Raw genomic sequence first — 24,683 nt, 5'->3', positions numbered from 1 at the left:
GCGTGACCATTGACCAGGAAAACTGCAGAGTGATGCCCTTGCTTTGGATAAAATATTGGGATGTGACATATGCTCATTTACCGTTGCACAGGCTTTATCAGGGGAATGATTGAGAGACGGCTGAAGAATCTGCTTCTTGAGCATCCTAATCAAAGTTATCTTTTCCAAATTTGCCGCAATGTGAACTCAACTCTGAAAGTGTCAGAGTTGCTTAGACTAGATTACTTACATGATAGCTGCCCAAGTGAAGGGGCTACCAAATGTCTGCCTACCATTTATGTTAATGTAACCAGGAAGAAATTGCAGATGAGGTAGCTGTCTAAAGTGAAGACTCTGTTATTGTCACCCACTACTTTAAATGGGGCTGGGGCTGGGGGAGATTGAGAGTGGGAGGGAGTGTGTGCGTGAGAAAGAGATTAGTAGAGATTACTGCTGAAAGGGGCTTCTGTGGTGGTGGGATGATTCAGCATAGGAATATGACCCAGTGCTGATTGCTTGAAAGACAGGGAATGAGCATTAATACCTTTCTGTTTCTGTAGAATTGATGTAGTCTGTCTGACTCCTGTTGCATCCTGGAGAAGCTCATAATCCTTTCCCTAACTGTGAAGCTGCTTTTCATTTGTCTGGGGCGTGTTGTGCTCCCCCTCTCCAGCTTCAGTTCTACATTGCTGAAAACTATGTATCCCAATGACCTGTGTTTTGGAAGAGTCCTCTCTGACAGTAGGAAATAACTAATCCTGGCATAACAGGGACCATCTCTGTCTGTGACGGTCAGCAATGGACTTAAAAGAAATTCAGACATGCCAGTAGTGATCATTATAGCCTCTCTGGGTAGCGAAATACAAAGATGTTCGAGTATGATCCCATTGCCATGCTTTGGATGGCAAGACTTCATCAAACTTCTAAGGGGCCAATTTCCTCCGCCCCCATTGATGATACACTCAATGGGGGGAGTATTTAGAAGGTGCTCTGTTGAATTAAGACTTGATTCTTTGAGGTGCTGTCATCAATTCCTGTGCGAGGCGAGGGGCCCAGAACCATTGATCAAAACCAGTGTGGATTCAGCATGAACCAAAGCTGATTTGTGGGTGTGAAATGGGACAGAACAGTTCCAAATGAGTTCCCCTTTGAGCTTTCAGGTTCACTGGAACCCAAAATGAAACACAAAGTTCTACCATTGACTCCAGTGGAATTAAGATGCTGCCCGTTTCCTTCATAAGCCTATGTGCTGATAAAGAGTACAGCTGATTGTATTGGTTCATGGACAGTGGTGAAAAATACTTGCCTGACCCCCGCCCCCCATTGGTTGGAAATGATTTTAGATTATTTTGGTGGGCTTTCCAATGAATTGGAAAAGTCAAGGAAAAAATTGTTTGACATTGAATGAGATGCTTTGTTAGCCCTCAAACGTGATGTTTTCAGGCCCCAGTTATAGAACCGTAGTGGCATCTCCCTTTTTATCTGATAGCCTAGGGGTTAGAGCATTAACTCAGGATGTGGGAAACTCATGTTCAGTCCCACCTCTAGCTACTGCAGAGCAGGGACTTTAACCCAGGATTCCCATATCCCAGCTGAATGCCTTAACCTTCAGGTTATAGAGTCATTCTCATTCTCTGACCCACTGAGTATTTCTTTATACAAAGTGGTACAACTTCAACAGGAGAGACTGAGAGAATAGCCAATAACTTGGTGATTAGGGTTCTCATCTGGGAGAGCTGGCGTCAAGTCCTGGCTCCAGAGCACTGATTCAAACCCGGGTATCCTGCATCCCAGTAAGTGCCCTGACCGGTGGGTTATTGGGCATAAGGTACTAGCTCCTCCTTTGTTTGCTGAATGACGCCTAAGTTTCCTTGTGAATCTAGCTAAAAAACCCAATGTTTTGTTTTAGAAATTTTGAAATAAACCATTTTGAAGTTTTCAACCAAAAATATCTTTGACTGAAAAAATGTGCCAAAATCAACATGAATTCTTGAAATGTTTTGGTTGATCCGAATCTTCGCTTTCTAACAAAAAACTTCACCCAGCCCTAGTACAGTAGAGTGACAACTTCTGGGAAAGAATCTACATATGGTTATGTCAAGGTCACTTCATTAACAGAAACGGACCACGTACTTAAACTGCTTATTATGCTGGGAGTCAGTAGATGCGCTTTGGGGGAGCCATAGGTGGATATTTGATGTTGCTACCTGTGACTAAACATGTGCTGTCCTGTTACTAAAAGAGCAGTGTTTCTTTAAATACTGGAGGTGACGCCGAGCAGCCCATGTCACTTCACTTGTCAGAGAAAGTTAATCTCATCATGTGACCTAAGGTGATGTCGTGTGACTCACACCACATGTAGTCCTACCTTCCCAGGGAGAAGCAGATGGTGAACGTTCTGCTACTGGCACCCACTGTATGTAATCTGCTTTTTCAAACTGCGATGGCCACAGTGTCTCGCTTCTCTGTGGCTTTGAAACCACTGTCTTGTTGGCTCTAACTATTGTACGGCTCAGGCAGGTGTACTCAGTGCAGGTGTTTTGTGCACATCAAGCATTTCTGTGATTTTTTGTGAACACTATTGTAACAGTGGTTCTCTTGCTTTTAAGCTTGTGCAGTTGAGCCTGTAGTTCATGGGCAGAATGTTTTCTTTGAAAGCCAGTGGTGCTCGTTCTCAATCTGTTAAGAACATCGGGTCTCTAATGCCTAGCGTTTGTGCGTGCATGTGTATGCTGTGATCGACCAGAGAAGCGTATGTTGCTGTGCTGTTGGTTTGTGGCTGTTTTTTGTGTGGAAAGTTTATGTATAAACATATGCCCATTTATGGCCCGTGAAACATTATAACATATAATCCATTAATTCGTGTCAGTGTGGCATGATTTTTGCATTTAATGTATTTTTTTATTTGGATTTAATACCTTGAAATGTCACAGTTTCCTCTCAATTTGGGTGCATCTTCGAAGCAGCAAATTGTTTGGAATGGGATTTGTGTCTCGATCTTAAGAACACTCATTCATTTGGTCTGTGTCTCTGTTCCCCTTCCAAAGAGTTCTATGAATCTTCTCTGTTACTTATCATAAAGTTCAGCCATACCTTTAATTGGTTTTGGTTCTGTTCAATCTAAATGGAATAATTTGATTTTTGTCTAAAATATTCAGTCATGCTTACCATATGGTGAACATCATGGATACACAAAATCTACTTGCTGTTTTACCTTTGGAAATAGTTTCAGCTTTCTCAGTAAGAGCTTCCTAACCATCTGCTACCCTCTCAAAGTTTGTATTAATGTAGACATCTGCAGTTGTGACTCCAGGGTTATTAAGCAGCCATGTCCAGTTGAGTGCCCTTGTGCGTGGCTCTCCAAAAATCAGCACTGCATAAAGTGATCACTTTCGCTGTCACAAAAGCCGTTAAGTTGTGCACGTGGCAGGCAGCAAGTAAAATGAATGCGTTTTGACATGGGAATATAGCCACAAGTTTAGATTGATGCCCTCTCATGCTAGATTGAGTCTTTCCTTAGACCACTTTTGTAATCTTTTTTAAAACAGGCATCGAATCCAAAAAAAATTATGCTGTTTAAAACTAACCAATTGTTTGTAATGAATCACAATAAAGCACAAATTACAGAAAGAAAAGATTTAGGGTGATTTTTTTTAACCTCATTGAAGTCAATGACAAAAGTCCCATTGACTTTGGTAAGGCATCTAGTCTATCCCAGCCAATTTGGGATTGCTCCCTAAGGTAGATTTTCTAGTACGTTGTCCCATGTAATTTTAGATTACTAGGCCCAGCCAGTCGTGCAATTTACATCTAGCCCTGAGTTAATGATGGAAAAGGGAGGAGAATGTTCATAGTGCCAACAAACCTAGCAACAGCCAAAACCAATCTAGCTAATGTATTTGAATTTCTAATGTCTCCAATATTTAATTGCTATCCATATGTAAGACTCTCTGAAATTCTTGTTTTGAGGTTACACAATACCTTCTGTTGTGTATGGCAATCACATTTAGGGTTTTTTTTTTAAATGCATGATTTTTAATTTCTTTATGTATATTAATAAAAATGCCTTTAAACTATTAAAGCTTGACATATTTTTATAAATTTCAGTTGATAGATACAAATAATGTTGCCTGGTTACTTTTGTCATTACGTTCAACCTGGACAATGAGCATTAAGTTAAAGATTCACATTGTTCCTGGTCAGTTTTCACTCACTCGTTCTCTCTCTCTTACACAGACACACACACGGCATTTTCTTTTCGAGTGCAATTCTGTTACTGAACAAGCAGCAGTTTTGATCAGTGAAATATTTTATCTCCACCAATGTTTCAGCTATGATGTCAGTTTAAAGCTGATTTTTAACAGTATTGGTTGTTAAAGAATGTCACAACAAAACTTTTTTATAATGAATTAATAGAGAAATTAAATGCCCTGATTTCTGACAAGAGTCCAATAGTCTTATGACAACATGTCAAAAGTCCAATAAATTGAGATTACATGGCTGGAGTTTGGGAAAAAAATTGTAGCCTTAGTAACATTCACTTGATTGTAATTGTTATATGTTCTTCAACCTGTCAATGCTCAAATGTGGGATGCAGTGTATGTGACAGACCCAAAATGAGAGATGCAAAGTATTCATGCAGGTAACTTAAAATACAATGGGATTTTGGATTAAATAGTTCTTTCTTAGTTAGGCTTTTTCTTTCTGATGTAAATAACTTTCAATAGTAAAAGTGAGGAGATTCCAAACTTGTGTAGAATGTAAGTAACTTTGGGACTAAAATGCATCATCCCTCTGAAAAAGAGGGATCCTCTCCACTGACTGCTAATGGGAGAACATTGGCTCAAGTGTGGAAACCTGGGGTCTTTTGGAAGCTGAGATGCAAGGACCCAATCCAGCTGATGCTTAGGCAGTGTAACCATGTCCATGTTCTACTGCATGTCTGCAGGATCATGGCCCTAGTTTCCAAATTCACTGTTGCATGTGCGTGAATGTACTAGTATTTGTGGCATTTGTGCTTGTTGACTTTGGATCTCTGCCGAGCAGTTTTGGCCTCCCCTGAATTGGATGAATTCATTGTGGCTGGGGGGAGGGGAGGTGCTTAGATTTCCTCCCCCTTAGGCCCTGCCTATGACTTTTAGTACAGGATGGAGCAATTTGGCCTCTGTTTAACATGCACGTTTTTCTTTGCTTTTAGACAATCTGTTCTGTTGATAGTTGGCAATCCAGAGATAACACCATAAAAACATGGGAGTGAAAAGAGGAGGAAGCAGAGTGTTAAGGAAAAAAACCTAAAGATCTTATTTTTATTGAGCACTTAGCTAGCACTGAGTCAGCATGTGAGGACAGAATGCATTTGGGGGATATAAGATTAATTCTTTTCCTCTTGCTGAAAGGGTTCAGCTGCAGCACTCCTTGTTTCTACTGAGAAGTAGAGACATTCCATGCTGGAATGAAGTCTGGTTTTGTTTTAAAAGCCTGGCAGAAGTATAGATCCAAGCCATTTCTCTTTCCGTTCAGATTGGTATAGTCTTGGAACCTGGTAGTGACTCAGTGATTTGTTCAAGAGTTCAATTGACCTTGAAATGTGATCGGGGTGAAAGTAACTTACAGGATTTACCAGTACTGCTGGAGTCCTGAGGGGGGCATGGCCTCATCCGGAGGAGGCGTGTCCTCTCAAGATTTAAAGGCCCTGGGGCACCAGCTGTGGCTGGGAGACCTAGAGCCTTCAAATCAACCAGGGGCTCCCAGCTGCAGAGGTGGCTGGGAGCCCCCCGGGCTCAGGAGCAAATTAAAGGGCCTGGGGCTCTGGCCGCCAAGGGGAACCCTGAACTTTGCGGGGCTGGGGCAGGTATTTAAAGGGCCCAGGGCTCCTGCTGCTGAGGGAAGCCCAGAGCCCTTAAAATCCTGGCCCCAGCCCGGCCACCAGAGCCGTGGCCGGGATTCAAAGAGCTCTGGGCTGCCTGCAGCGGCGGGAAGCTCTGAGCCCTTTAAATCTCCACCATGGAAGTCGATGTGGTCCAGCATGGCGTACTGGCTCTTGCCGGTGGACCGGACCGGACCGGCTTACTTTCTCCTCTGAATGTGATGGAAGTGAGAGTTTATCTTCCTCAGTTTTAAGAACTTGTTTATGGCCAGTTGCTGCATGTTCTTCTTCCTTCTTAATTTAATTTTTTGCAAATTCTTCTTTCAATATCTCTTAAACAACTCCATGGGGAATGAGGAAAAATTGCAGTTAAGGGTTCTGCTTAAGAGGGTCCTTTCTCCTAGGCAGGGATGTTTCGAGTTGGGAGTACTATAAACGCTGAAGAATCAGTGGCTCTGCTTCTCTGAACACTTCCAGCTATGAGTAGTCCCATTGACCCGCCAGTCCCTAAAGGGCACAGCTAAGTAGTTCCATTGCTGGGGGATGAGAGGAAACCATCTAAAGAACTTTTTTTTCTCACCAGAGAGAAATGCCACTCCTGGAGCTGCACACAGCTTTTCATGCTATCCTTCAGAATAGCAATGTGACTTCAGAATATTCCTTGCTGGTGATTATAACCTTCTGAAGTAGATTGAAGCTGAAGGGTGCTGCTGCTCTGTCCTGATTATGCTACATAACAGATAGGTTTTGTCCCTCTTCTGATCTGGGGATAGGAGCATATCCTTACCTGTAGCATTTTTGCAAGTTTTGTTCTTAGAAGTCTGGAGAGGGGATAGATACACAATAGCGCTTACAAAAGTAAAAATGCTAAAACGATCTATGAATGTAACATCTGTGTATCGAGGATTTCTGTTGCTATGCTGTACCTCATGGCCATTTCGAACTCCACAGTGACAAAACGGGTAGCACTTTTTTGATCCTCTTCCTCAGTGCAGTCTACACCCTAATTTTACCATTGGAAATAACACTTCCCTACCTCAGTGGAGTATTTTGAGGATAAATACATTAAAGATTGAGGTGCTCAGATACAACCGTAATGGGGGCCATGTAAGTACCTCAGAAGGGATGCATGGAATGCCTTCATCATCCCAACTGGTCTTCAATGAAAGAGTTGCTGCACAGGAACATGCACTGCTAATTTCCTTCACCAGCTGCTGGTACTCGGTATTCCAGAGTTACAGAAGGTGGAGGTCTGATCAAATCTTTTCTGACGAACTCTGGGACCCATGTCACTTCACTAAAGTTAGTAACGACAGAACTTAACTCTGGATAACTCACTACCAGGTTTTGAAATCACAGTGATTGAATCTCTGATGACTTGTTCTTTAATTCATAAAGAAGCCACCCTTGACAGCCTGCTGCTGAGCCAGTTCCTTCCATGAAATCCTATGATTTAGGCTGTGTGTGTGTGTCCAGAGCAGGGTAGGGAATTTAAAAAAGAAAATGGCTTTAAAACAATTTCAACTAATTAATATTTAATATTAAACTGTAAAATAAAAGGTATTTGACTTGTCTTGTAACTTCCTATTGCCAATAGCTTCCTGTGACTTTCAGAATTTTAGTAAATTAACTGTTTTGCCGTGACAAGATGATAACTTAACCCATTTTTCTTTTGCCATGGCAAGCAACGTCCGTATTCTTCTGTCTGTACACTTAATATACGTTTTAGGCCCCTAATACTGCAGTATCTGAATGCCTTACAAGCTTTGATCTATTCGCTCTTGAATCATCTCTGTGGATAGGGAGTGCCCCCAGTTTACAGAGCATAAAGAGAAGCTAAATGACTTCTCTAAACTTGCACAGAGGAGGGATTTGAACCCAGGTCTCTCCTGAGTTTTAGTTTGATGCCTTAATTACTGGAATATCCTGAAGTAGTGGGATAGTGAGTAAGATCCAGTATCTCTTCTATTCCTGGGCACACAGAAGAACTGATCTGCTGAAAGTGCTGACCCTTGCCAGTTTTTAACTCTGAGTGTGTTTTCACAGTGTTAAAAGACCTCTGGCATGGCTGTAGCTGACCTGGGCTCGCTGGGTTTGGGCTGTGGGGCCACAAAATTGCAGTGTAGATATTTGGGCTCAGGCTGGAGCTCAGGTTCTGAGACCTGAGAATGGGGAGGGTCTCAGGGCCTGGGCTCCAGCCCAAGCCCAAATGTCTACACTGCATGTTTTAGCTCTGCTGCCTGAGTCAGCTGATCTGGGCTCTGAAACTTGGTACAACGGGTTTCTTCCTGCAGCCTCAACATACCCTGTGAGGCTAGAGAGACTTCTACACAGGCTGCTGAATAGTAAATGCTTCCATTGAGGTTGATCCCTGGAGTCCACCTCAGTGCACCTTTGAGTGCAGTCACTCGTTTTTCATTAAGCAGTGATTTGATTAGATAAAAATAAAAGTTTCTTGAGCATTCATTTTTTGCAGTGATGCATAGCAAATTTATGCAGATTCAAGTAGACTAATCTGCATGCAAAATATAAAAGTGTGATGCCTAACCCATGCGCACCTGTATTGAAGTTTAATCGGCTACATATATTTAATGGGAAGAATAAAACTTAATAACGTGCACAGCTCTCTGAGGTTGGATGTGAATTTAGTGGAAAGAGATCCTTACAGTGTTGACAATGATTTCGCTGTTTCAGGACTAACTTAAATTCTTTTTGTAATTTTTAAGAAAACTCTTATTCCTTAACTCTGACTATATTAAAAAAAATCCCTCTTTCTTTAAGCCGTTCACTATTGGTCCCTCCCCCAGCTACTGTGCTCTAGTGACATCCTTTTCAAGTGCCTAAATCCCTCAGAAAGCACAAGTGACTGATTCTGATCTCACATGTGCCAGCATAAATCAGGAGTAACGTCACTGATATAAATGGAGTTTCACCAACATAACCAGCATGTTGTGGGATCAGACTTAAATCCTGAAGGGACCTTTATGATCATTTAGAATAACTTTCTGTATTACACAGACCATAGCTTTCACACGAAGTTTCATTCATCTATTCTACCCCAACCACTTGTGATTGAACTATAGCATATCTTTTCACCTTGAGGGTTTTGCTGTGCAAAACACGTTGGGTAGCAACAGAGTGCATTTTGCCAGATGTATCTGGCATGCTGATTCAGAAATGATATTCAGTCCAATTGGGAGTAATGAGGAAAAAGGTGAAGGTGAAATGCTGTCTTTTTTTTTTTTCATGCTTACAGCTCATATATGAGAAGAGGGAGTGTGCTTCTGCAGTCATGGTGTTCATCAAAGACAACAGAAATCAGTTACAGTGCAAAGGTGAATGAATGTTGTATCTGAAATGCTTTCCCATCATGCCACTGCCAACACTCTGCTGAAACACTGAAGTCTTGCAGATTGGGTGGGGTTTTTTTTGTTTTTGTTTTTTTTAACACATTTTTAAATTGACTGTAGTGCTGATGAACGTTGTGAGATGGACCGCACTGGCAAAGGAAGTCTTCTGTTCATCTGCAGCAGAGGGAGATCAGTAGCAGCACACACCAGTGTGCCTCCACCGTGTCTTGAAGGAATCCTGTAGAGAGGATGGGGTGTTTCAGTCTAAATTCTATTCATGTTTTTGGCTTCTTTGTAGAGCCTGCCAGCATGGGTGCTAAATGCCAACTGTAATGACATTACTGGTGATGTGGATGGGAACTATCAAATGCATATGACCGGGTCGCATGGTAACAGCCGTTGGTCAATATCAATGTGGCCCTATTAATCCTTATGAGTAAGACCTTTTTTTTTTTTTTTTTATTTTTAACCAAAAAGATTGGCTATATATTTTAAAGAAAAGCAGATGCAAATACGGGAAATGCTTTAAATAAACAAAGTTGACACCAGATAATCAAAACCACTTAATATTGTGACACAAACTGACAAGAGCCAGGAATTTCAAAATTAAAGTTGACACTCTATCCTTCGCATTAGCAGCCATGAAAACAAAGGGCACCATGACATGAGTTAAGAGCAGAAAGTTGGTCTTTCCTCTGAGTTGCTGGGGTTCTGTTGTTACCCGGGGTTCTTTCAACCCAAAGCTCTTGGTAACTTTGCTCTGTGCGAGGAGGTGTCAGGAAATAAATCAGGGAAGACACGGCCGTCTGACCGATAGATGGCTGGCACAAACAGGACAACATGAGTGCTTTCACTTAAAGCTAAACTTTACTTAGTCTCAAGCACTTACACACATCCGCAACAAGTCAGTAAAACACCACCAACCCTTGATGATTACCAAAGCTGAGTGTGGCTCTCGAGTGACACAGCGGCAGGCTTCCAGTGGCCAAATCTTCCGTCTGCCGGTGGGGACTGCAAGATGTATCCAGAGGGAGAGTCCAAAAGAGTCCCCAAACGAGTCCAACTATCTCAAGCTTTTTCCCTTATTTATACATTAGTAATAGAATGACATATCCCTTAAAGAACCCTTGTCAAGTAAACAGTTTCAAGCAAGAGGTTCCTTCTGACTATTGATTAACTAAGTGTGGGTTTTCCAGAGTCTGCAGCTCTGAGACCCCAATAAACATTCCTGCTCTTTTTTTAAAAAGGCATGTATCAACAACTTCAAGAGGAGTCTTATCAGGAAGGACTCGGGGTCAAGCTGCTCCTTCCGTGGCACCCAACCCCCCCCCCCACCTTGGTCAAGATGAGTTTGCTGAATGATCAATGTACAGCTTACTGACCTAGGTTGCTTTTTAACAATAAGCCATAGTGGTTTTAGGCACTTGACTGGTTTGCCAAAGTCTCCCCGTACACTGTCACACTGAGCCATAACCTTTATGCTGTTGAAACAGGGGAGTGGTTATGTATATGAATTACCTCGTTCTTGTTTTTTAATGGTGGTTTTAATTTTTTTTTATTAAATCTTTCACAGAAGGATTAAACACTTGATTTTTGGAGTCAAAGGAGTTGTTCTGGGTATTTGTTACTGGGAAATAATCACCTAGAGCCCCCTCCCCAGTAAAAAACATATCAAAACAAGACCCCCCCCTCACAGTAGAGCTCCCATCACTCAAAATCTGCCAAATGTTAGAAAATTTACTACTTCAGCCGAGCCTTGTATCTAGCCCAGATGTACCTAATGGGTTAATCCAGACACACCCAAATTGTTGTCAAGTTAGGATCAGGATCAAATTCCTGATGTGGCTTCAGCCCATCTGCACTTATATCTATATATATTCTCCAACAGGGAATAGGGACCTGTTATTTACATTTAAGTAACACCATGGACTCCATGCCCCTCACAAAGCCATGCTGCTTATTAGGTGATGCTGCATGTTTTCCACTTATTCAGTGAACGTGGTGGCAAAAATTTCAAACTTGCTCTTTAAAAAACACCTATAGATTTGTGTGTTGTTTCAGCAGGAGGCACATCCTTTCTTCTGGAGATGGTAGACAAGATGGAAGGAGACAAAACAGAATACAGCCTTTGTCGTATAGGACGTAAACCTTTAGTATGCTAGGGGGATGGGGCAGGCATGGGGCATCTGTGGATGGAATGAAAAGCAAGGCATGATTCAGCGAAGCCTAGGTGCTTTGTTGATTTTTGGGAGCGTCACTCAGTTCTGGAGGAAGCTTTCTCTGTTTTGAGGCTCCTTTTAAGCAATGTAGACAGGAAGAAAATGAATGGCCCAAGCTGTTTATGCACCAAAATGTGGTGGAGAATAAGCTTTAACAATGTCTTGATAAATGTTGGTACCAAATGCTTTAAACTGCTTTATCAATCAGACAGTGACTCAACAGGAAAGGATTTCATCCAACAAGACCACCTGTGAGGTCTCTTGGCTATAAGCAGCAAGGCTAGGAAAGGGCAAATTGTTTCCAGAGCACTCAAGGAGTCTATAATACCCGAACAAATGACTTAAGAAAAGTAGATCAATGAGGACCTCCATGAGTCACAGGTGACAGACTGGGCTGATGTTCTGGGAAACTTGGTGGGATGTTAGAGTACTAGAAAGGCTAGCCCTTTCAGAATGCAGTTCCTAGCAATGAAAGCGGGCAAGGATTTTCTAGAGAGATGGATGAACATTTTATTTTTATTGCCACAGACTGGAAAGGAGGCGACACAGAGCTCTGGATGATAGAAAGCAAAGAAGGCCACAAACTACCGTAGCTTTCAGCTATTTTGTGTTATGCATAAGGTAACACAAAATAGCTACTCTGAAACCTGGCATAAGGTATTGAGGAAAATACTGTGCATTAGCATCTGGAAATGGCTGGCAACATATATACTGCATATGAGGATGAAGGCACCTGGTGGAGATAATGGCAAATAATCTTTCAGTTCATCCTCCAGGCTCAAGTCAGCCCATAGGTATTTGTAATAAGGGATTGTGCTGACAATGTACCAGCTTCTAGTTTGGAAGGTGTGTTGTTATCCTATAGCATATTAATATATGATCAATGGATGGGGGTGACAATATAGTTATGGTCAGGGAGATTCCAGGGAGGATAAAGAGAATCCTGCTATAAAGACATGTTTTATCCTACGAGTATCAGTAGATTTTTAATACAGAAGTTTTTTTAATGGTTTTGTAGTGTTGCAGAAATAGGAAAGCACAGCTACTGGTTTGGAATACCAAAAACAGTTAATCACGAGGTCTGGCTGGAAAACAAGAATTCTGTTAGATGAAAAATTCTGAGGTTTTGACATTGGTTCCATCTTGATGTGGAACTACACCAAGATCTTTTAAAAAGATTTTGGAAAATACAGGCATGAGAGAGGCCCCCCAACCAGAGTCTCTGCTATACCAAATTTGGACTGGGACTTGAAAACACCATTGGCTATTCTGGGATGGGTATCTCTCTTTGGCTTTGAGCAGAAATTCTATCCTGGACTGGAGAAACTTTCTTGACAAAAGTTTCATCCAAAGAAATAAAGGGGTGTTCTGCCTGATTTGGAGCAGGGAAATGAACCAGGGTCTCTCACATTCAGGAAAATGCCCAAATGACTGGGCGACAGTGTCAGTCTCTCTTGCCTAGAGACTATTTATTTATACAAAGCAGAACAACTCCAACAGAAGAGCGAGCCTAATTCCACAGCTGATGTTTAGGGTACTCATCTGGGATATGGGAGATCCAGGTTCAAGTCCCTGGTCTGAATCAGGTACAGGTGACCTATTGATAGCTAAACTTGGTGAATAAACTGTTTCTTCCACCTATGATTTGTCCATGATCAAATCATGAATTATTTAATTACCATATTGTACAAACATACTGCAAAAGGAATGGAAAATACCTTAGGAGGATGCAACATGTCCCTTCTGGACCTCTTTGGAGTGGTTTGCAACTCCAGCTGATGCTGTTTTTTATTTGTATTGTATTAGCACCTGGAAGACTGAATCAATATTGTGGTAGGTTCTGTACAAATGTTCGGTAAGAGACTGTCCCTGACTCAGCACTAAGCAGACAGGATAGCTAGAAAACAGTGAAGTGAGTTGCCCAAGTTCACACAGCAATTCAATAGCAGAGCCTGGAATAGAGCCCAGGTCTCTCGGTGTCCTATCTATTGCCCTGTGCTAGAGAGAATGAGTGGTGGTAGGAATTCCTCAGTAGCCTCTTGGCTGGCACTTCTTGTACAAGGGCCAGGAACAATCTATCTCTTTAATAAAATCCCCACTGTGGCTGGTGTTCAGGCCCAACTCCCAACTAGATTCTAGAACTAGATCCTCTGAATCCCACTCTGGATCTAAACTTTCTGCTGAGGCCCATCACTATTTGTTGTGATGGAAAACCCAAGTAAGTGCAAGATGAATAGTGCTGTATTTGAATTATTTTTCTGTTTGTTGGTCTGCTGAATTCTCCTACATGCCAGAATTTATTGGGTGCATTTAGGGAGGTTGCCAGACATTTTAGAATGTCATTGGGTGAAGAATAAAACAGATGGTTTCTTGCAAAGGATCCCACTGCTGCACACTGAATTAGCTTCTGCCAGGGAATGAGGACTTACCCTTGCCTAAGAATAAGCTAAAAAATCTTACAAGGTTAGTGGCTCAGATATCACAAGCTAGTGAAGTGTACCTTTAAACAGATGTAGTCACTAATTAATCACTTGACTGCATGTAGATTCATCCTGGCGCAGCAGATGGCCTCCTGCCAACTGGCTCTTTCTAAAACTAAAGGTTTTTGTTTTATTTTTTAGAAGGCACCATTTCATTTTGTAAGATCAGGGGAGCGAACTGAAAGAAAGACCCAAGCCTTTGGATGGCACTTGCACAATGTAAGGTCTTGTCATTGTTCTGCTGTCACAACAGTGCATCACAGGGCACAACTTTTTTTTTTTTTTTTTTTTTTTTTTTTTTTGGTTTGGCATGTGTGCAAAGTTCATGATGTGCTGAAGGCTTGCTGTAAACCTGTAGTCTAACAAAGCATTAGACTTTTCTGGATCTTCTTGTTTTCATAACGGCATTACAAGTAGTAATTTAGTGAAGTAGTTAAAAAATAATTATCAAGTGGCCTCATGGTTAGATAACTGTATAACAAAAGAAACTTCTGTGTGATTCAGGACCTGTGTTTAGATTATTGTGGATTTTTGTATTTTAAGTTTATATATGCTATTTGTGACGCCAAACGATAATAAGTCTTTAGTCTTTTATGGTACTTTTTGTCCAAAGGTCACAAGCATTTTCTAAAGATTAAATTAGTTACTCATCTGATTTTCTACCATTGTATTCCTCCAGGTGCAACTAATTTTACTACCTCCTCTATGGTGGCTGCTTGTTCATTTTGTATTTCAATAGAACCTAGAGGCCCCAACTAAGAATGGGACCTCGTAGTGCGAGATGAATACATAGTAACACATTCCTTGCCTCACTTAGCTCACAGTCAAAGTAGGCAATATCATTGTCCCCATCTTACAGATGGGGGTGAGGCCTCGTGAGGCACAGACAGAGACTTGCCCAAGGTGATATAGGAAGTCTGTGGCAAAGCTGGGAATTGAACCCAAATCTCCTGAGAGAGATCCTATGTAGAGTCTTCACGAGAAGACCATTTTCTATAGGATCTCTTCCTTTTCGGTGGAAAAATTTAGCTAAGAGGATCAACCAACCCAGTTAGTGGGCATGGCTTGCTCAGGTGTTCTTTGGGGGAGGCAATGTTTTCAAATCAGAACTTTTGGTTTTAGAGCCTTTCTTGACTACAGAAAAAAGAGTGGGTCTTCAAAATAGGGTGATCTTTGGGATAGATTATGTACTGAGCAGGAATCCCCACAGAACTGATTTGGGTTTGTTACCCACAACATTTGCCTCCCCCGGAATATAACACGCAGCAGTGTGCATTTCCATTCAGAATCTTCACTCCTTCACCTAAAGTACTTGGAAAGGCAAAAACAGTGGTTGATGCGCCCTTGTGATTGTGGGAATCGGGAAACTCTGCAATATGCTAATTGATTGGGTGAAATAGTGGCTGCAGTGAAGTCCATGGGAGTTTCTCCATTAACTTCAGTGGAGATAGGGTTTCACCTTGCGTGCTTTATTTTTATTGTGCTCGATTAGGGTGGGACCGTGTGAGCTACATCCTTGAGGTGTTAATGGCCCTTGCATTTGATTTCAGTGATACTGACTTTGGAGGAGTCCATCACCCTTCAGGATGTTGCTCTTTGATAAGCCACTGATACTTCATAATGAAATATAGACACAGTGAGATGTGCACTAAACAGCATCTCCGCTAAGCAACTTGCTCCCTTGGAGGATCACTTTGAATTATCCTCCAGGCTTCCAGTACTATTTAGAATTAAAAGCCCATCCACCAGCAGACAACTAGTTTTTCTTGGTACCTTGGGTAATCACTTAAGTCCAGTTTCATTGTATATTAATATGTCACCGCATACAGTCCTTGTATCTAGCAGTTTGATGCTTAAAAGCAGTTGCTAATTGCTCGGTGTCTGGCTTTCAGTTTCCAGTACTGACAATGAGTTTGCAATATGTTTTTTGGAAAAAAAAAAAACAACAAACCAAAGAAAAAAAACTCTTTAGTTATTATAATCCAGTATGCTTGTGGGTTCTGTGCTAAAGAGAAATTCATGTGTGTCATAGTTGTGTATTTCAATAATGCCACATGCTTTTATTGTAAGCTAACTATGGACTTTTCCCCCTCAGCAATGGTATTCCAAAATATGTGCATGATGAGGTAAATAGACCCCATGCTGATGAAGAAGAGGCTAATGAGCACCTGTGGGTCCAATCAACTCACCTGGTTATACCTGTGCACGGTGTCAAGCATGGAGGGAAGAGATGAGAGAAAAAGCCCAGCTCAGTGGTAGCTGACTGAGAGAGGGAGAGCCTGTGAAGGGAGGGTCAGTTAGAGCAAGAGCTTAGCTAGAGACTCCAAGCGCCAGAGATGACTTGGGTCAGGTAGGGCTTGGTACAGACCGCTTGTGTTTAATTCGTTCCTCAACTAATTTTGATTGCCTTTGTGTCCTGGAGAAGAGACTGTGAGAAAAGGTTTGCTCCAGGCCATGGCAGGAAGCAGCCCAGGGATACAATACAAGGCCTGAAGCCCTCATCTGCTTCATACGTGGTCCTTGGGCTGGAACCCAGAGTGAGCCAGGAGTTCTTCTACCAGCCCACCTAGGACAAGGGCCTGAAGACCCTGGAGTCAAGAACCGTCAGGCTCAAAAGCTTGAATTGGGTGTGAACTTGAGTTTAAACTTTTGATGTGATGTTGCCAGATGTCTGGTGTGTTGGACTCAGGTTTCGTGGAAGGGGCAGCACTAAAAGTGACCTGATGGGAGAGCCAAGTCTGAAGAAGAGGTAGACCACTGTAGGGATAGAATGACTTGTCAGCAGGGGGCCCCAGAACGAGGAGAGCTGCTACACCCTGCCCCCCATGAGGGTGTGTGTCTGTGGTGAGTAGACTTTTCCACAGAGCTGTTAGAGTGTGGTTTGTTTGTATTTTAAAAATTACGCTATTTAATTGAATCAATTCATGTGAATGGCAGTAGATTCCTGCTATATGTGCCTTTATTGTTATGGATTTTGAAATAGTGCACACAGTTCTAATACAAATCTTGTTATATTACAAAAATCTGGCGTTGAAAATAACATTTATAAAAAACATTGGCAATCAGAAAACTTGTTGGCATTTGTGCTCATTTCATGAGAAGTTCACAGTGCTATGAAATTAGCATTGATTAAATGATGAACTACTATGGAGAGAGAGGCTACTTATGAAATGAGAGAACAGGACATTTTCACTGCTAGACCAGGAACACTTAACAGTATGTTAATAATTCAAGACAGCTGGAGAATTCATAAAGGGCAACATCAGAGATGATTGCTTCCATTACAAGGTGATAGGTAGGTCAGTGGGCATTATAAGATACTTATGATGGTATCCTATTGTAATATTGAGAAAGTAAGATAGTTATGTAATGGAAATCATGTTTCACAGCTATAATGAGTACATTAATAACAATCTACTGTGTAGTGGCATTTAGTAAGAATTGCATTTTTTTAATGCAGACTGGAAACAAGATTCAAGTGTAAAAGAAAGGAATATTCAGGCATGAAAATGTTGTGTAATGCTCTTTGTGTGAATCACAGTATCACACTGGGGGCCTGGAGGAGCCCCTCGTTAAAATCCCACCACCTAGTGGAAGAGAGGGTTCATTGTTCCTGAGAAAGCTCATGCTCCTTCGGTGTATATACTGCTAATATCCGACCTAGAAGAGGTGCCTCTGCAGCCCAGATGAAAAATTATTACAGAGTAACCATTTTTATTTGCCACTAGAACAGATGACATTGCACCAAATGCCAGGTATTTTTTAAAAACTGTGTTCAGGGGAGGATACACCGTGGTGCTCTTCCAGATTTCCAATGCTCCCAGGGTTTCATCCCATTCTACAAGAGGCACGCTATCAATATGTGACAGTCTAGTGCAGTGGTGCACAAATCTCTCCGATTGTTGTGCGCCTCCCCCCTTACCATTAATGGAGGAGATCTGTGTCATAAACAGATAGCTAAGGGTTAATGTTCTTTTACCTGTAAAGGGTTAACAAAGGGAACCAAACACCTGACCAGAGGACCAATAGAAAACAAGATATTTTAAATGTCAAGGGAGGGAAGTCTTTGGGTGGGTGTTCTTTGTCTTGGTTCGGTGGCCCTCTCGGCTCTGAGAGTGATCTCTATTTCCAGGCTTTCTAATCTTCTGTTTCCAAGTTGTAAGTACAAGGATTGTAAGACAATAGGTTTATATTGTTTTTTTTTTGTATTTACATGTGTGTAGTTGCTGGAATGTTTTAAATTGTATTCTTTTTGGATAAGGCTGTTTATTCATTTTTTCTTTTAAGCAATTGACCCTGTATATTGTCACCTTGATACAGAGACCATTTTTATGTCTTTTTTCTTTCTTTTTATGTAAAGCTTTCTTTTTAAGACCTGTTGGAGTTTTTTCACTGGTTAAGGCTAAGGAACGAAGGGAGGGGGAAAATCTCTGTGTGTTAGATTTACTAAGCCTGACTTTGCATGCTCTCTTGGTGAGGGGAGAGAGAGATTTGATCTCTCGGTACTTGTGTTTCAAGGACTTGAAGCAGGGAATATCCTAGAGTACCCAGGGCGGGGAAATCTGGGAGGAGGTAAAGAGGGGGAAGGGAAGTGGGTTATTTCCCTTTGTGGTGAGACTCAGGGCATCTGAGTCTTGAGGTCCCCCAGGGAAGGTTTTGGGGAGACCAGAGTGAGCCAGACACTGGAATTTTCTGGCTGGTGGCAGCGATATCAGATCCAAGCTGGTAATTAAGTTTGGAGGTTTCATGCTAGCTTCTCATGTTCTGAACTCTAAGGTTCAGATCGGAGTAGGAAAGTTCTGACAATTTGGCTTCTGTATTCTGTTACTGCACAGCCCTGGCTTTCTCAGCAGCAGAGCTTAGGCTAAAGGTGGAGCTGGTGGCGGAGCTGGGCTGGAAGTGTGGTGCTGTTTCCCACTCCCTGACATGAGCTGCTTGACATTGCTGCTCACTCCCCCAGTGTTCCTCCATGACCCTATTGAGGGGACACACCCCATAGTTTGCTCACGACTGCTCTAGTGCACACGGTCCTGGAATGGGAGTCAGGAGACCTAGCTTCTATTCCAGGCTCTGCCGCTGAACTGCTGTGTGACTGTGGGCAAGTCCTTTTTTCCACCTGGAAGAAGAGAAAAATCTCACAAGAGGGCCAGGTTCAAGAGCTTCAGATTCATTTCCAGTGAGCATCTGGAGTTTTGGATACTTATCCAAATTCTGAAGCTCTTGAGTTATGCTCATCATTCATTATGATGACACCTAATTTTCCTCCATTCTGACAAAGATGTTGTATTAAAAACAGCCCATTGCCAAGTTGCTCCATACGTAACTTGCATAGCACATCGGTGTCACATATTCAAAGGTTATAGTTTGGGTTCTGTCAGTGTCTCCGTTATGAACCACCATTTAAAGGGCTGTTTTCAAGTCTTAGAATCGAAAATACATACCCCCACGCTGAAAGGTGCTTGCACCCTGAAGTTGACTTATCTCCAAGGAAACACCTGACCCTATGGTTCATTATTATGTTTAAGACTGTGCCTTATTTGCATGCGCAGTAACTGTGCCTGAGTGCATGTGTGCAGGTGAATTATCCATCTAAGAGCAGAGCATTCATCCTGTGCAGGTTCAGAACCTGTCACCCTTCTGGTAGTTTGATTTTTGGCAAGCAAATGGAATTATAAAATGATACCAAGTATGTCTACATGGGGCCAGAGCTCATGCTCCAGCCTGAGACCAAACATCTATCCAGCAATTTTTCAGCTCTGCAGCCTGAGCCCCTCAAGCCTTAGTTAGCTGATCTGGGCCAGCTGCAGCCGTGCCACTGGGTTTTTATCCCCTTGTAGGTGTATCCACAGAGTCCAGGCAATGCTTCTCTTTGGGCTTGACTGCTGCTAGTTTTCCTTTAACCAGGGCTACTCAGCCCACCCTCTCTTGCTCCTTCTCAGACCCCAGATTCCTCTTTCTCCACCCTGAAGCCAGCTTCCTCTCTTTTTATAGCCTCCATCTCTAGGCCTGATAGCTGGTGGTGTTGAAGAGGGACAGCTTTACTTTTTGTTTCCAGGAGAGATCATTAACTGCTTCTTGCCCTTCTTGAATGAGGGTCTGACTGCCCCGTCAGAGTGCAGATATCAGGTATGCTCATGTGCTGATAGCCAGATGGAGACATAACTGCCTGTATTCTTGGGCAATTTCTGCAATTGCCTGTACTCCTTTTAGTCTATAAAGTCTGATACTAACTTATATCCAGACCTACAAATGCAAGCACTGATGCGATAGTTCTGTGGTGGTTACCATTTTTAAAAGGCCATATTTCATGGATGTGATCAGACAGCTGTGAAATATTCTTCCTTTTAATGATGAGAGATGAGCCTGAAGCAAGTGTCCACATCTACACAGCCCCACATTTTGAGGAGAGGGGATGAAATGTGCACTCTGATTCAGATCTGTATTTCTGTAGCTGATCCTCCTCTCATGATTGAACACTCACTGACGTGGGATTTGAACCCACCTCTGGACTAAAATAGGAGTTAATGTCCTTTAGTACATTTTTATGATATCACCAGTCTAAAGCAGGGTAGTTCTCCTCTCACTTGTGGACCTGAATTTGATGGGTTTAGTTTTTATGGCTTGCCACTGATCACATCTGACCGGAAGATTTAGAGGTTCTTGTCCAATTCAGGCTACACGGTCTGAGAACTCAGCGAGTTCTATATTGGGAGAGGACTCTCGGGGTGCTTGGCAAGAACATGTACACTGAGGACAATACTAAATTGATAAAATCTTTATTGACATTAACATAAAAATAAGAAATGCAATGAAACTTATAACTGCAAAACAGTAAAAGAATTCCAGAACTCCTTGTGATAACATTTCTATTATAAGTACCTTAACCTAACATACTCTCACCCTTCCTTGAGGACCTGGTAATAGGAGGTGAAGGACTAGCCTCACTCCTGGCAGGCCCGATTATGCGATGGTGCGGGCTTCCCCAATGGTTAGGAATGCTGAGTAGTTCTACTGTACTGCACAAGCTGAGCTGATAGCTTGATAAAAGATAGAATAGATCATCTCTAGAGTAGAGGAGAACTGGAAAAAGCACTCCAAGAAACTGAAGCTTCAGGAGTTAGAAGAGCCTAAGAGAATAGAACCTAGCAGATTTTAAGAGCTTAGAATATAGAACATAGCAGACCCTAAGAGATAAAAAAGCTTACAAGCGCTCTCTTACAAGGTATTTTATAGGATCCTGACCTATGTAATTGAGGCCCAACCTAGTATACCCAAATGTTGTTTCCCTGCCCTAGGAAATTTTAGTATCCTTCTCCTATAGGTTAATGGATTATGATGCTTACTTTCTAAATATATTAATAAGGATTATCTCAATCCAAAACTGCCAGTTTAGGCTCTCTCGATGACCTCCGAGTTGTGGTGTACCTTGCGGTTATCAACTGGTTGTAGATGCCAGATAAACCTGTGATGTGATCTGGATAGTTCCACCCTTTGGTTTCCCAAAGTTCAGGAACCATTCTTATCTGTGCCAAAGGTTGCCAGCTTTTATACTGACACATTCATAACTGATTATACTGTTTGCTATAGAGCAGATCTTACTGGATTTTACAAGCCGGTAGGCTTCTTGCATTTCCACATTTCAGCAAAACTTATTAGGAGACACATGCCTCAACACATGCTGAATTCCAAGGAATTAATCCTGATAAAATATAAGAATAAAATGGATTAATTTCAGAAAAAGAAACCTATTGATTGATACTGCTGGTTAGATTAGTGAGATATAATAGCTAGCAAAATAATTTTATAGGCTACGCACACTGATAGCGGGACTTCATCTTTGCTGGTACAAGGTGTGTGTGTGTGTGTGTGTGTGTGTGTGTATATGTATATTGATACGGGTAAATAAATGTAAACAGATGCTGAATTGCTCATGTTAGGGGGCTATTTTCCTTGTATTGTATTCAACTAAAGGAGGAGTTTTCAGTGCTGTGCAATTAGTGCATTGTTGAGCCATTGCCAATTCTGGTTTTCTTTTCACTGGGTAAAGCCATGTTGGCATCAAAAATTGACTGAGCTTGATTTTTCTTTCCTCTTCTCCAGCTATGCTTATGATCAGTGTCAGAATGGTCCAGATTATTGCCTCAATTGCAGTGGAACCCTGGAAGGAAATATACATTAATGTACAAACTGGAATCTGTTGGATAAACACTTATTTCAATCCCCAAATCCCAAAAGTTACTTTCTTTATCAGACCTCATTACAATTCTATCTCTGGTTCTACGATAAAATCAAAAGCATTAAGTAACGAGAGATGTGTCATGCTACCAGTGATCAGTTCAGGTAACTGCTAATTGCAATTACCTACCAAATTCTAGCTTAGTGCAAGCCTTCTATTACTTGTGATGTTCAAATAATTCCAGAGTGGAGAAAAGTTAATAGCAACCAGTGTCATTTAATACACTTAGTCACGATACGGAGGAAGAAGTTGAAAATGAATTGGTAATATTTGCTGCTTATTTTGTTTGGTTAGAAATAAACTATACTGGAGAGAATTTAAAAGAAACCTCTTCCTGCACCCATCCAAATGATTACAAAAGTTAATTTTAGATTTGCTCCTGTCTATGATTTTATGTTCATTTTCCATTAAACTCAAGTGACAGTGAATTTCTGCTCAGATATGAGTCAAATGTGAATTTTGAATCATATATTGAATTGTAAAAGTCACAGTTAATTGATATTGGTTAATTGCTATTGATATTGGTTACTTTCATAAATACTTGCATAAGTAGCATGCTATTATTTACCAATTCCTGATTGGATGACTTGTGTAACTAAGAATTTGAAATTCACTTGCTGTTTAGTTAAATTGGTTAAATGCATTACATAAATTAAATTACATATGTTACAGAACAAATTGCAAACTTTATATTTGACTGTAATAGTCACAATTTGCAATTCAAATGACTTGCAAACTAAGAATTATTTGCTTACAAAATGTTTGAATAACTTTGAATAATGAATAAATTAGAGAATTTCATCATCTGTTCATAGGCAATGACTGAAGAGGGAAAAAAAGCAATATTCATCAAATATATAATGAACTATTCACTCAGCCCTAGTAAGAAAAACTCCTGTGGATATTGTGAAAGAATCCAGATGGATTTAGAGATGTTGTAGGAGTGGGGAAGGTGAAATTCAACAAGTATAAATAAGGCATAATTTCAAAACCAGTGTAATCTAGTAAACATTTGCCCTGGTGTTCTTTGAACTTGCAGGATCCTCCAAGGAAATAGATTTAAGAAGTGTTCAGTAGTACTTGCATTAAGCAATATGCTTGAGGATATTTTAAAAAGGAAGAGAGAATTGTACATAAAATATCATGTCATGTCTATGGGAGGGCAAAATGGTTGGGATTCAAGAACTAACTCACTTTATACTAAATGTTGAACTTAACCCAAACAGAAATTTTATCATTCTCCCCTCCCCCCAAAAATACTCTTTTCCACACCTTTCTGTACTTCCAAATTCTAGCTAGGAGCAGAAGTACCAAAATACTTCAGATAAAAGATGCTAGTATTCTGGATTTTGCTTCCTGCTAGGAATTGGGAAGTACCAATGATCTCATGAGATTTCTGTCAGATCCTAGAGATGCTTGTGAATATTTCTACATTGATGAGAACATAATCCTCTATCAGTCCTGGTGATGGTGAGGCAATATTAAAGGTCATGATATCTGGCTTATTATGATTGATTTTTCAATCCATTTTGCTAGCTGAATGCGTTGTTGAGTTTTTTCTTGTATATGGCATATATATGATAGGAGAGCGAGATAATCTGCGAAGAGTCTTCAAGGGATGAGAAGGGTGTCCATTTAATGCCCCTTGGCATGTCTTCTGTTGTACGCCGCATTACCCCGTTGATGGCAGTGTTGAAGAGGATTGCAGACATGACACACCTCCGACATGCTCCTGTTTTGACTTCAAAACTGAGCTCACTGTGATCAACACTGCATGTAAAAGTTGAAATAAAAGCTATTGATATGGATTATACAGAGAGGGATTCCATATGCCCTCAGAATGTGCCATAGGCTGGTCCTCCGAATGCTCTCAAAAGCCTTCTCAAAGTCTATGAGATTTATGTAGAGTTGCCATTGCCATTCTAAGTATTCTTCAGTCTATGAAACATAATGGAACATCTGGTCTGTGCATCCATGCCCTTTCTGAATACCAGCTTGCTTTTTTCTGAGGATGCTATTGACTGCCTCTGATAGACGCTGGACTATGATCTTACACAATACTTTGCTTGGCACAGATAAAGTGTGATACCACACCAGTTATTACAATCACTGAGAGTTCCTTTCTTTGGTATCGTCACTATAACCTCATTGGTCCACTCATCTGGCACTTTCCCCTTTCCTAGACTAATGTAAATAGAGGGGCCAGGAGAGATGCTGTTAACTCAGGATTTACCTTGAATGATTCTGCATTCAAGTTATCCTTGCCAGGAATCTTCCCATTTTTTAAGGATTTAATGGCTTGAATGATCTCTTCTTTAGCTGGGCTGTCTGTGTTGATATCAAGATCATCTTCTGCCTTCTGGATGTTTGCTTCCTCTTTATGTGGCTCCCTGTTCAGCAATTCTTTGAAGTGCTCTGTCCAGTGCATTTCTTGTTCTTTTTCTGTTCATAGGTGGCCTTGTTTGTCTCTATGAGTGTTTCCTGCTGCCTGCTGTTTACCACTGATAAGCTGTGTTATTTTGTAGGTGGGTCCTTGTTCACCACAAGCAGCTG

At 41.3% G+C, this 24,683-nt stretch overlaps 1 protein-coding gene across 1 annotated transcript in view; it reads left to right on the top strand.

The window, feature by feature from the left end:
• IL1RAPL2 (interleukin 1 receptor accessory protein like 2) overlaps positions 1-24,683 on the top strand; it is a 563,669-nt gene that overhangs the window by 63,841 nt on the left and 475,145 nt on the right. The gene's annotated exons all lie outside the window — the stretch shown is intronic.

This window comes from Gopherus flavomarginatus, chromosome 8 (genome assembly GCF_025201925.1).
Source record: "Gopherus flavomarginatus isolate rGopFla2 chromosome 8, rGopFla2.mat.asm, whole genome shotgun sequence".
Lineage (NCBI taxonomy): Eukaryota > Metazoa > Chordata > Testudines > Testudinidae > Gopherus > Gopherus flavomarginatus.
Note: the sequence above shows the minus strand (reverse complement) of the source record. Positions and strands in the feature narration are given on the sequence as shown.